The sequence below is a fragment of the Zalophus californianus genome, chromosome 4 (assembly GCF_009762305.2).
Source record: "Zalophus californianus isolate mZalCal1 chromosome 4, mZalCal1.pri.v2, whole genome shotgun sequence".
NCBI classification, from domain to species: Eukaryota; Metazoa; Chordata; class Mammalia; order Carnivora; family Otariidae; genus Zalophus; species Zalophus californianus.
This window is the reverse complement of record NC_045598.1, coordinates 150,218,118-150,231,130: the sequence shown is the minus strand read 5'-3', so window position 1 is coordinate 150,231,130 and position 13,013 is coordinate 150,218,118. Positions and strand designations below refer to the sequence as shown.

Below are 13,013 nucleotides of genomic sequence, written 5' to 3'. Positions count from 1 at the left end.
TTGACAAGCTTTACATGGTCATTTGAGCTTTACAAACAGTTTCTCTAGTGGTATGCCAAAATCATTAGTTTTGTATTCTTTCCAGATAGCTTTACTGTAACATACGGTAATGTTTATCCTGGTACTGAGTCTTCTATAAACAGGCAACCAATGCTCTACGATAGAAAAACAATCTATATGCAAATGAAACATCCCACAGGTGTTTTTGTTTTGTTCTGTTTCGTTTTCAGTAGGCTCCATCCCCAGTGTGGAGCCCAACATAGGGCTTGAACTCAGGATCCTGAGATCAGGACCTGAGCTGAGATCGAAAGTCAGATGCTTGACCAACTGAACCACCCAGGTGCCCCACATCCCACAGGTTCAAACCTGGATATACAAAGAACAGTCTGTATACGTTAATCACAACACTGTGAAGATCCGTTCAGGCTGCTATAAGAGAATGCCACAGACTGGATTGCTTATAAACAACAGAAATTTGTTTCCTGCAGTTCTGGAGTCTGGGGAGTCCCAGACCAAGGCGCTGACACATTCAGATTCTGGTGAGGACTCACACCCTGTTCATAGATGGCCATCTTCTCGCTCTGTCCTCAGATGGTAAAAGAGAGCAAGAGAGCTCTCTGGGGTCTCTTATAAGAGCACTGATCCCATTCATGAGGACTTCACCTTCACGACTTAAGGCCCCACCTCCAAAAACCAGCACATTAGGGATTAGGATTTCAACATATGAATGGAGGGGGACATAAATATCCAGTCTGTAGCATATAGCAAGGATGATAAAGTTGAATAAATTAACTCGGAAGCATCAAAATTAAATGCCAGCCTCGTAAGCCAGACTAAGAGAAGGAGGCTGATAGAAACAAGAGAACATTGTCAGAACTTACTATGCAGAATACCAGGCTGATGTTGCAACCTCAGTGAGATTTTTTGCAGTTCATCCCTCACTTCCTCTTTGTCTCCAGCTTTCCTCTCTTCTTGGGAAATTCCTATTCCAGGATCTCAGTGAACTAACCAGCTTAAATCTGGGTAGATCTCCCAGCCAGGACTGTTCCAGTCAATAGTGGCCCGCCGTGCCTTTTATCAATATTTGTGTGCTAAGAACTAATTCTAAACGTATTCTGATTCCAGTGCATCTCCTATGCTAATGTAGTGCTCTGTCCTGGCATGGCTGGGGACATAATGAGTCCCACAGATGAGCCCTTCTGGTCAGCAGACCTCCTTCAGAGGAGGGAGCTCCAAAGGAGAGGAGTGGGGGGTGGGTGAGGGTGTGTCTAAAATGAAAAACCTGGAGGTGCCTGGGTGGCTCAGTTGGTTAAGTGTCTGCCTTCGGCTCAGGTCATGGTCCTGTGTCGGGCTCCCTGCTCAGCAAGGAGTTTTTTTCCCCCTTTCCCTCTGCCCCTCTACCTGCTTGTGCTCTCTCTCTCTCTGTTTCTCTCTCAAATAAAATCTTTAAAAATAAATAAATAAATAAAATGAAAAATCTGGTCTTTCCCTCCTGTTGTGGGGGGAAGAAAACCTCAGTTCAGTCTATCTCCTGAGTGTTTCTTTTACTATCCACACAAAACACTTCACTTCTGATACTTCTGGTCACCAAATGTATGTGTGGGGGTGGTTTCCCCACAACAGCAAGCAAGTTTCCAACACCAGCTAGGTGTCTTAAAATTTGACTCAATTCTGACACTGTCTACCCAGAGATACACAAACTCATTTCAGAGGCCAGTCGCAAGCCCAGGTTATTTATTACCTGTGCTTCTGACCTACCAACTGTAGAGGGAAGTCCCAACAGCCCCTGCCTTGGGTTTGTTTAATTTGCTAGAGCAGCTCACAGAACTCAGAGAAACACATCTACTAGTTTACTAAGGGATATGATAAAGGATACAGGTGAACAGCCAGATGAAGAGATACATAAGGCAAGATCTGAGAGAGTCCTGAGCACAGGAGCTTTTGTCCCTATGGAGTTGGGTTTCATCATCAGCCTCCCAGTATGGATGTGTTCACCAACCTGGAATCTCTCTGAACCCCCCATCCCCCAGTACTATTGGGATTTTATGGAGGCTTCATCATGTAGGCAGAATGTGTCATTAACTCCATTTTCAGCCCTTCTCCCTTCTCAAAAGAATGGGGGAAAGGGGCAGAGTGGAAAATTCCAAGCTTCTAATCATGGCTTGGTGTTTTTAGTGATCAGCCCTCAACCTGGAACCACCCAGCATTGCCTTCTTAGAACAAAAGACACTCCTATCACCCAGGAAATTACAGGGATTTCAAGAGCACCGTGTCATGAACGAAGAGCAGAGACCAATATATTCTTTTTATTATCTCACAGTGTCCCACCATAACTTCTGAAAGAGACTGGAAGCAAAACATCAAGGCATACTAATACAGGACTAGGGAGAATGCACCCCTGATTTGGGAGGGTCTTTCATCTGTAAGGGTGAACGAACCAAGAATAACCAATAAAAGCTGAAGAATACTACACATAGCGTGATTACATTGTCTTAAAATCTCAAAACTACATGTCCCCAGGGATATATCCAAATTTGGAAATAAAGACACGGGAATGACAAAACACCAAATCCTGGATAGTTGTTACCCTTGGGTGACAGAAAGCAGTGCTTTCAGGGAAAGAGAAAGGAACTCAATGATATTAGGAGTTTAATTTCCGAAGCTGAGTGGTGGGTACATGAGCATTCAGAGCACCATCTTTTCACAATGGAGTTCATTTTTTTAAAATTCTGTCTTAACGACTAATAAAATAAACATTGATGGACACCACCACATAAATGAGAGCTCCTTCCAGTCCTCAATTCGTCTGTTTCATGTGCCCAAGTAGTCTTTTTTTTTTTTTTTAATTTTGGTAAAATATAGATAACAAAACTTACCATTTTAACCACAGTGGTGTTCTTTTCATGCTACGGCTCCCATGTGACAGGTGAATAGGGAATGGTATCAGCATAAGACAGAAACCCAGTTGGTTCATAGGCAGTTTCTCCAGTCTGTTAATATTTTGATGTGATCAGGGCAAACCTTCTCACAAAGAGGAAATGTTCATCATATTCGAAGACCCTAAGGAAAAAGCTGAAAATCTCACATCAGTGCCTTCCTTGAGTGGATATAGTGGCTGGTTTTGTGGTTTCAAGAACCTCTGCATTTCCACTACCTGAAGCAGATGAGAAATTATGAAAACCCTCTCCTTATGCATAAATAAAGTGATTCAAGAAAGCTAGATTGATCATCTCTTTTGGAAGATGATTAAGCTGCAAAAAAAGGCCATGTGTTGAGGCACCGGGGTGGTTCAGGTGGATAAGTGTCCAACTCTTTGTTTTGGCTCAAGTCACAACCTCAGGGTTGTGAGATCGAACCCCACATTGGGTTCGTGCTCATCACGGAGTCTGCTTGGGTTTCTCTCTCCCTTTCCCTCTGCTATCCCCACACCAACCCTGCACGTGTGCTCACTCTCACGCTCTCTCTCTCAAATAAATAAATCTTTTTGTTCTTTTTAAGATTTTATTTATTTGACGCAGCGAGACACAGCGAGAGAGGGAACACAAGCAGAGGGAGTGGGAGAGGGAGAAGCAGGGAGCCCGATGCGGGGCTTGATCCCAGGACCTGGGATCATGACCTGAGCCGAAGGCAGACGCTTAACGACTGAACCACCCAGGTGCCCCAGTAAATAAACCTTAAAAAAAAAAAAAAAGAAAAAAGAAAGTCCATATGTTTGACTGCAAATGCCAATGAGGAGGGAAGTGTGCCATTAGGATGGTTATCATTTTTATCAGGGCTCTGCTTACAAACTTCTTAAGATTTTGAGTGGCCTGTTCTTAACTCTGTTTTTCCCATAAGCCTTTTTATTTTTAGTGCACGATTTGGCTAAGTATGAGGTTTTTCAAAAATACAGAAGAATCATTTTTGCTCCCTATGTATACTTGTATGTTCTAAATAATTTTTAAAAGTAAGAAAAGGCTGTAAAGTAGGAGAGTAACTTCTTTTCTCTTTTCTGGGCGGATGTCAACCCGGGGGTTAGGCAAATCAAAATAGCTTAAACAATAAGGAAAATATATCATTTCATACAACATAAAGTTCCAAGCATAGGGTGACAAATGTAGAGTGGCATAATGATGTCTTCGAGGACTGCATCATTTTCCATCTTCCCCCTCTGCCATCTGTAGCACCTTGGTGTTCATCCTCAGCTTGTACCTTCTGCTCACAAGATGGCGGCCATAGCTTTAAAGCTCACAGTGTCATACAATTGTGTTCAAAGGCAAAAAGAAGTTTTTGCTTTGGAATCTTTTTTTATATTAGGGAGAAAACTCTTTCCAGAGGTCCACCTGCAAATTTCCTTTCAGGTTTCTTTGGCCAGTGTAGGATCCCATGGCCAAGCCCTAGCTGCAAGACAGGCTGATTAATGAGTACCTGGCATTTTCAGCCTTTAGAGAGGGAGGCAGCTCTACCAGCAAGGAAAACACAATGGGAATGGCTCTTGGGTTGGCAACAGCACTGTCAGCCAAGGCAGTAGGTAACTAGACAGGTCTGTCTGCAGACAGAACCTATGCTTTGCTCCATGATGCCACCTTTAAGATTCTGACAGCTCTTAAATGGCCTTTTCATCACAAAGTCTATAATGTACCACACCCTCAAATTCACCCTACCTTTCTGCCTCCCATCTTCGCACATCCAGTTCCCTCAGCCTATGACTCTGTCTCCTCCCACATCTGCTTTTAGACATAGAGTCCACTCTTGAAATTGCCACTCAAACACCATGTCTCGGGAAAGCCTTCCAAATAATGGATCATACTTTGCAATTTTTCCCTCTGGTCTCCCATAGCACTAGGAAACTCCCCACACAAGGTCTAGCACAGGGTCTGCAAAGGCTCAACAAGTCTGGTGAATTGAATTGAACTGTTTCGCCCTCTGAGCTACAGAAGGAAGTGTAATAGAAAACAAGTTTCTCTTCATAGTATAGTATTTGGGGGGATTTGAGTGAAGAAATATGGCACAAAAGAGCTACCCCAAAAGTTTAACATTGTCTTTTTCTGGTGTACACTCTGTTTTAATTATAAAAATATTTATTGCCCAAATTCTTTAGGAAGTTTACCTAAAAGCAGTTGTTTTCCTCTCCCAAATTATTGGAATGACTCTTTTAACTCTTCCAAATTCTTTAACTTCTAAGCACTAGTCTTCATCAATTTTTCAACTGCTTCTTAAAATTAGCAACATGGTAAGAGTTGTTGAAGCTGGATGATAGGTGTATGGTAATTCATAACAGCACTCTACTTGTGTGTATGTTTAGAATTTGCATAAGTAAAATTAAAAATTAACTGGTTCTCCATCTTTTGGAACCATTGAAGCCTATGGCTATGTATTTAGTAGAAAGTATAGTAGACATTCAAATATTACACATGGGAAATTAGTTTCCACTCAATTCAGACACAAAATCTCCAGGCCCTTTGGTAAGGTTTTTTTCTTTCCTTCCCCAGATTCAATGAGTCATGAAGCTTTATCCTTCCATTTACTTTTGGCAAAAGAGTGCCAATGCAGTGTTTGAGCATATGCCAGCTCATCAGTGATGTTAAAGTTCTTCATTGTTGATGTGTACTGATTTTCTTTTGATTAGGTACTTCTGTGGCCGTGTTGGGTCCTTGTCAGGTGGGTTCCAAATGTGATGGTTTCACATTTATTTAAGTAAGATGGAGAACTTTCATGAAAGAAAGAAAGAAAGAAAGAAAGAAAGAAAGAAAGAAAGAAAGAAAGAGAAAGAAAGAAAGAAGGAAAGAAGGAAGGAAGGAAGGAAGCACAGAAGGAAAGAAAGAAAGAAAGAAAGAAAGAAAGAAAGAAAGAAAGAAAGAAAGAAAGAAAGAAAGAAAGAAAGAAAAAGAAAGAAAAGAAAGAAAGAAAGAAAGAAAGAAAAGAAAGAAAGAAAGAAAGAAAGAAAGAAAGAAAGAAAGAAAGAAAGAAAGAAGAAAGAAAGAAAGAAAGAAAGAAAGAAAGAAAGAAAGAAAGAAAGAAAGAAAGAAAGAAAGAAAGAAAGAAAGAAAGAAAGAAAAGAAAAAGAGAAAAACTTTTGACTCATCTGACACCAAATTTTGGTAACAATAATTAACCAGAGGCAAAATTAACCAAAATTCTTTTAGGTGAGATAACAACTTCACTGTTCAAGTGATCTCAGTAAATGTCTATTTCAGTTCAGATAAAAGGAACTACAGAGGCTGCATTTTATCACATTTTTTTGTACAAGATATACACAGTGTTATAGACTTCCTCCCTTGTTTCCTCTTTGCAAAGTTCTGTCTGTTCTCCACAGCTTAGTTTAAATTCTGCCTCCTCGGTGAAACCCAAGATTGAGGTCTCTATTATAATAAAAACAATTTTTATTACAATCTTAGCCAACTTGTATCAAACTCTTATTATACCAGAGGCAACAGGTTGAAGAGCAATTATCCACCTACTCACCAAATTCATTTGGGAAGAATATTAAAAATAGAGTCCCAAGTCCCTTCCCTAGAGATCCTAATTTGGGAGCTCTGAGCAGAGCCAGGGAATTTGCACTTTAGTAGGGGCCTTCTGGTGATTGTTTGGCCCAGCTAACTTTGGGAAACCAGGTGGAATGGAGAAACCATGGGCCCTGGACATTCCCTTGTGGCCTGCAGACCGTGAAGGTTCATTGGCTTCCTGTAAAATCCACTGCTAAGTGGCTTTTATCATGCTCGGGCTTCACGTATATTGTTCTATTTGGTTCCTGCAACAACCCCATGAGAAAATTGTTATTATCATCTCCGCTTTATAGTAGAAGAATCAAAACAGAGGCTGAGGGAGATGCTGGCCTGCCCAAGACTATACTGGCAACAGAGGAAGTAAACCCAGGCCTGCCGTGTCCCAGAGCCAACTAGTGTTGTCAGTGCCACATGCTGAATGTGCACACTCTGCCTTTAGTAATCCTCTCTTTATGTGAATGAGCTTATTAAAGTTAGAGATATAAAGAGTTAAGTTGGTTGGCTCCTCTGTATCATGGTGGGTCAGCATGGAGTTGGGACAGTTCTCAGCTTTGCAGCCAGAACCTCAAGGTTTCCAGTTCATGCAAACTCTAGCGACTAATTGCTTAACCAAACTCCCAGGAGGCTGACTGAGCACGTATAATGCCAGTATGTTCATGAGCGGGAGGAGGGCACCTACCTGATCGTCAACCCAGTCAAGGAACCAAATCACAGGTCAGAAGATAGTTTGGTAAATCTGGAATCAGAAATAGGAGCTGGATGCCATGGGGAGATATTTTCATCATGCTAGGCTAACCAAACAGATGACTGTTTCTGTAGGGGAGGGATGCATCAGTCCAGCAAATAGGGGTGGGGGTCAAGAAATGGAGTTCTCATCAGCTCTCTTAAGAAAGCACTGAATAAAAGGCAACAATTCTCACCCTCTAGTCTTCCTTTTAAAGCAAATCTCCGTAAGCACATGCCAGCTCATCAGTGATGTTTGTAGAAGTATTTTGGTTATAAGTATCTAAAAGCCCAACTCAACCTGGCTTAGGAAATGTATTTGCTCACAGAACTTAAAATCTAAGGGCAGAAGACCTGACCTCATCATGGCCAGATTGCGGTTCAAATCGTTTCTTCCTCTCCATATATTGTGTAATTCTCAAGCTCCACATGGAAGCAAGATGGCTACAACTCCTGCAGCCACAAGGTTCAAGTCCAAGTACAACATGGAAAAAAAAAAAAGAGGGAGAGCCTCTTTCTAGTGGCTTCAATTTAACTGGCTTAAATTAGTTGCTCGCCTTTGAACCAATCATGAGGCAAGAGGAATGTGAAATGCTGATTGGCGTGGGCCTACATCAGGTACTGTTCCTCTTGAGGCAAAGGTGGAGCCCCAGACATTTCATATCTTGTGGAGGGGTGGATGCCCAAATAAACAAGATACTCTTGCTGAAAAAAAAAATGGGGAATAGATGTAAGTAGACAAATATCTACTCAACTATGGCTCCATGCCCAATACAGTTAAGGTATCAGTTGACAATGTTAGTTTTCTTCTGACAATAACCACATTCCAGGCACGCCTTCTTCAGGATACAGCCCGCAGTCAGCTTCTTTGAGCTTGGGTGTCTCCCCCAAACCATTGTTGACAGAAAAAGTTAATAATGACCTGAATATCTGACTGGAAATGACCTTGAAGGCAGTCTCTTCAGATGAGCCATTTCCCAGTGCTCCTTCAGCTTCTTTCCTCCCCCGCCCGCCTTCCTTCCCTCCCTTTCTCTATCCCTAATCCTAGGCCCTGTAAGTACAGTCAAAAGAGCACCATACAAAAGTCTAGCAAACAAGAGCAATGAAGAAAGTTTCCAGGAGACCAGCAGCTGCAGGTCACAGGAGTTCTATGAATGTGTGCTCTCTCTAACTGCCTTGGCTCCCCTCTGCCTGAGCCTTGGTGGGATTCAAACTCAGGGCCTGGGAGGTGCACCTGGAACTTTCAGTGATGGTACACACAGGGAAGCCTTGGAAGAAGGAATAGTTTGGTAAACATCGCACTATGCCTTCATCTGCTCTTTTCTCCTCCCACACCTTCCTCCTAGGAAGATAAAATCTGGCTAAAATGATCAATTAAGATAGCTTGAAAGGGGAAAATAGACTCAAGAAAGCCACCTGCAGAGTGGAATGAAAGGGGGCCCTCCATCCCATGCACACCCCCTCTCTGTCCCTGCCTGGCCCCCCAGCAGCTTCAGGGAGGGCAGAGAAAGGCTTACCCTTATCCTAGGGGCAACCCAGCATTTGGATGACCCAGGTGGGGCTGGCAAACCCCCCACGCAGAAAGACAGCAGTGAAGAGCTGTCATTTTGGAAACAAAGCTGGGTTTGACTTCCTGGCTGCCACTTACTCGTGCGGGAGCTAGAATGCCTTGGGTTTGAATTTCAGGTCAGTCGTTGAGGCACATGTCTTCACTGAGACATTCAGAGACTCAGTACCTGTTCTGGGGGTAATATCCCCCACCTCCTAGCACAGGGCTAAGTATTAAACTGGGTCATGTAGAGCCCCTAGCACAGGCGAGATACTCAACAGATGGTCAGTCAGTCTGCCCTTCTCAAAGAACCCCTACTACCCAGTCTCAGTTGCCGACCGGAAGCTGCTCTCTCGCTAGGAACTAGGAGCTGAAGCACACAGGTGATATCTGTAACATTCTCCAAACTATTTTATAAGCATGTGCTCTTGCTATACACATATGTTTCACATATTTACAATACCCCATGGATATCTATTTTTAGGGGTATAAAAACATCTGGATTTATACAGCTTCCTCCAGATGTTTTTCTATACATTGGATTTAATGTTACCCACAATAAAAGGAGTGAATTTCGTTTGGGAGGGACCATTAGCACTTTGAGCCTACAAAGACCCTCAGAAAAAGATAGATCTGTCCACCAATAAACTTGCATCTGAGGGATCTTGGGCTAGGGGGATCTTGCTGTTAGCATATTCATGTGCATGAGACTTAGACGTCCTTTGCAATCATTTTTTAATTAAACTTCTTATTTTGAGGTAACTGTAGATTCGCATGCAGTTGTAAGAAATAATACAGAGAGAGCTCAGGTATCCTTTACCAGTTTCCCCCAACAGTTGCTGTAGTACAAGATCAGAATCAGGATATTGACTGTGAAAGAGTCAAGATACAGAACATTTCCATCGCCACAAGGATCCCTTTTGTTGCCCTTTTATAGCCACACCTACCTCTGTCCCCTCCTTAACCCCTGGCCACCACTGATGTGTTCTTCTTACCCATAATTTCATTCTTGTCATTTCAAGAATGTTGCAGTATGTCACTTTGGAGGTTGACTTTTTTTCACTCGGCATAATTCTCTGGAGATTCATCCGGGTCATTGCTTATATCAATACTTTGTTCCCTGGGGCACCTGGGTGGATCAGTGGGTTAAGCATCTGACTCTAGATATCAGCTCAGGTCTTGATCTCAGGGTCATGAGTTCAAGCCCCAGATTGGGCCCCCGCACTGGGAGTGGAGCCTACTTAAAAGATAAATAAATAAAATATATAAATATAAAAAACTCGTTCCCTTGTACTGCTGAGTACTATTCTATGGTATGAATGTACCACAGTTTGTTTAAACATTCACACATTGAAAGATGCCTGGTATTACAAATAAAGCTCCTGTAAACATTCATGTATGGGTTTTTGTGTGAACATGAGTCTTCATTTCTCTGGGATAAATGCTTGGGGGTGCAATTGCTGAGTCATGGGATAGTTGCATGTTTAGTTTTAAAAGAAATGGCCAAACTGTTTTCCAGAGTGGTTGCACCATTTTACATTCCTACTAGCAATGTCTGCGTGATCCAGTTTCTCTGCGACCTCACCAGACTTTGGTATTGTCACTATTTTTTGGTTTAGCATTCTGATAGGTGGCCAGCATTATTTCACTGTGATTTTAATTTGCATTTCTGTGATGGCTAATAACGTGGAACATCTTTTCATGTGTTTATTTGCCATCTGTATTCCTCTTTGGTGAAATGTCTCTTCATGGATTATACCTATTTTATAATTAGATTTTTTTTTTTTTTTTTTTAGTATTGAGTTCTGAGAGTTCTTTATATATTCTAGATACTGGTTCTTTGTGGAATGTGTGGTTTGCAAATATTTGCTCCTGTCTTGTAGCTCCTCTTTTTATTCTTTTAATGGGGCCTTTCTCAGAGCAAGTTTGTAATGCTGATGAAGTTCAATTTAACCATTTTTCCCTTTATAGATCATACTTTCAGCATTAAGTCTGAGAATCCTAGATTCTGAGGTTTTTCTCCTATGTTCTATTCTAAAAGTTTTGTAGTTTCACATTTAAGTCCATGAGTTAATTTTTCTATAAGATCTGAGACATAGGCCAAGATTTGGGGGTTTTTTTTGTTTGTTTTTGGCCCATGACGTCTAATTGTTCTAGCACCGTTTGTTGAAATAAGGTTATCTGGGCCACAAGGCATGGGATGATGGGTGCTGCCTTCCTTAAAGCACAGCATGGCCGTCCCCCTGAGGGGATGCCACCACTGGGGCCCTGCACAGGCACGCTAGCTCCCAGGCCCTTCTCCAAGAAATTTCCTCCTCTCCCTCCCTTCCTGGAACCACAGGCCTCACCCACCTCCACCTCTCCAGGGACATCCCACATCACCTGTCACTTCACTGGGCTTCGGCTTTCCTGGGAGACTGGAGGAGCCACTGGTTTCAGGTGGCTCCTCCCACTCCACAAGAATCCCTCCAGCCATGGGCACAAGAGCATGGCTCCTTGCTTGAAGGGAAGATAGAAGGGGCGCCTGGGTGGCTCAGTCAGTTAAGCGTCTGCCTTCAGCTCAGGTCATAATCCCAGGGGCCTGGGATAGACTCCTGCACTGGGCTCCCTGCTCAGTGGGGAACCTGCTTCTCCCTCTCCCCCTGCTTGTGCTCTGTCTCTCTCTCTCTCAAATAAATAAATAAAAAAGATTTTATTTATTTATTTGAGAGAGAGAGAGAATGAGAGATAGAGAGCACGAGAGGGGGGAGGGTCAGAGGGAGAAGCAGACTCCCTGCTGAGCAGGGAGCCCGATGTGGGACTCGATCCCGGGACTCCAGGATCATGACCTGAGCTGAAGGCAGTCGCCTAACCAACTGAGCCACCCAGGTGCCCCAAATAAATAAAATCTTTAAAAAAAAAAGAAAGAAGGAGAAAAGGACACCCAGAGAAGGAAGAAACGTAAATGAACACTTCAATATATGGTCACAAAACTATTTTATGTGCTAGTTTTTACTTGTGATGATTGCCTTATTAATAAGATAGGAAGAAAAAAATCGGTGCTTGCTTTTATTAATATTTTCATTTAACAAGCACTTATATAGCGGGTCTCACATACCAGGTGCTGCCCAGAGCTGTTTACAAATACTAACTTGTTTCGTTCTCATAATGACTTGTATCAGGTAGGTAGGTCCTATCTTTGTCCCCATTTCACAGATGAGGAAAAAAACTGCAACACAGAGAAATTAAGTAACTTGCTCCCTCGGGGTCACACAGCTGATAGTGGCAAAGCCAGGATTTGAACCCAGTTTGTCTTTAGACCTTGCAGTCCTAATTCCATGGTAATTACTGAGCGTTCCTCTTGAGAAGTGAATTTTTTAAATGTACTCATCTTCATAATTAGAAGCTCATTTGCCTTTAGCTTGACGTTTATGATCCATTTTTTTTTAATTTACATCTAATTAGCCAACGTAGAGTACATCACTAGTTTCCGATGTAGTGTTCAACAATTTATCAGTTGCGGATAACACCCAGTGCTATTTTAAAGATCACTTCTTCACTCTCTAAATCAGTCTTGCATGCCATTGACTAACACACTTCATCATTTTGAAAAATAACCTCTTTCATCTTTTCAGAGAACAGCTTTCCAGGAGAGCTCTCTGCCTGATGCTATCAGAGCCATTATTTTTCTTATGTAGCCTTTGTCAAGTTGCTGCAATTTGATAGATGGGAGAAGCAAGGTTGAGGTGACACAGCCAAGAAATAAGTAATAGCTGGTTGGTTTCACAACTAATACCACTATGCCTCCCTTTGCAGGTGAGTCGGAATTTTTCAAAACACATGTGAAACGTACGTAAAGGACTCTAGAAACAGAAGGTATGGTTGTCTGTTGTCTCCATGCATGAGAAACCCTAACACAGAAGCATTCCCACCAGCCTGGCCCTGAAACCTCCACAAGAACATCCAAAGCCAGTCTTGGCCAAATAGATGGGCTAGAGAAGCAGCCCCAGAGGAGAGGAAAGGAGAGGAGTGACCCACTGTCACTGCCCAAGTGCTTCCAAGCAAAGGCTGCACCAAACCTCTTAGAGCAGGAAGTTAGGTGACGCACATTGTTCAGAAGCTTCAGCTCGATCCTCCAATTCTAGTAGCTGTGGCTTGACTTTCATGCCTTTGCGGTCAAAGCCACCTCAACTCCAGCACTGGGGTCTCCAAGAAGAAGTCAAAAGTGACAGCTAAGCCTGCCCCCTGCCCCCACCCAGGGCCCGATCACTTTGACC

At 42.6% G+C, this 13,013-nt stretch overlaps 1 protein-coding gene across 1 annotated transcript in view; it reads left to right on the top strand.

Moving 5' to 3' along the window:
- TP53INP1 (tumor protein p53 inducible nuclear protein 1) overlaps positions 1-13,013 on the top strand; it is a 98,598-nt gene that overhangs the window by 49,094 nt on the left and 36,491 nt on the right. Inside the window, 1 exon segment of the mRNA XM_027599978.2 lies at positions 12,553-12,612. The gene's annotated coding sequence lies outside the window, so the exon portion shown is untranslated.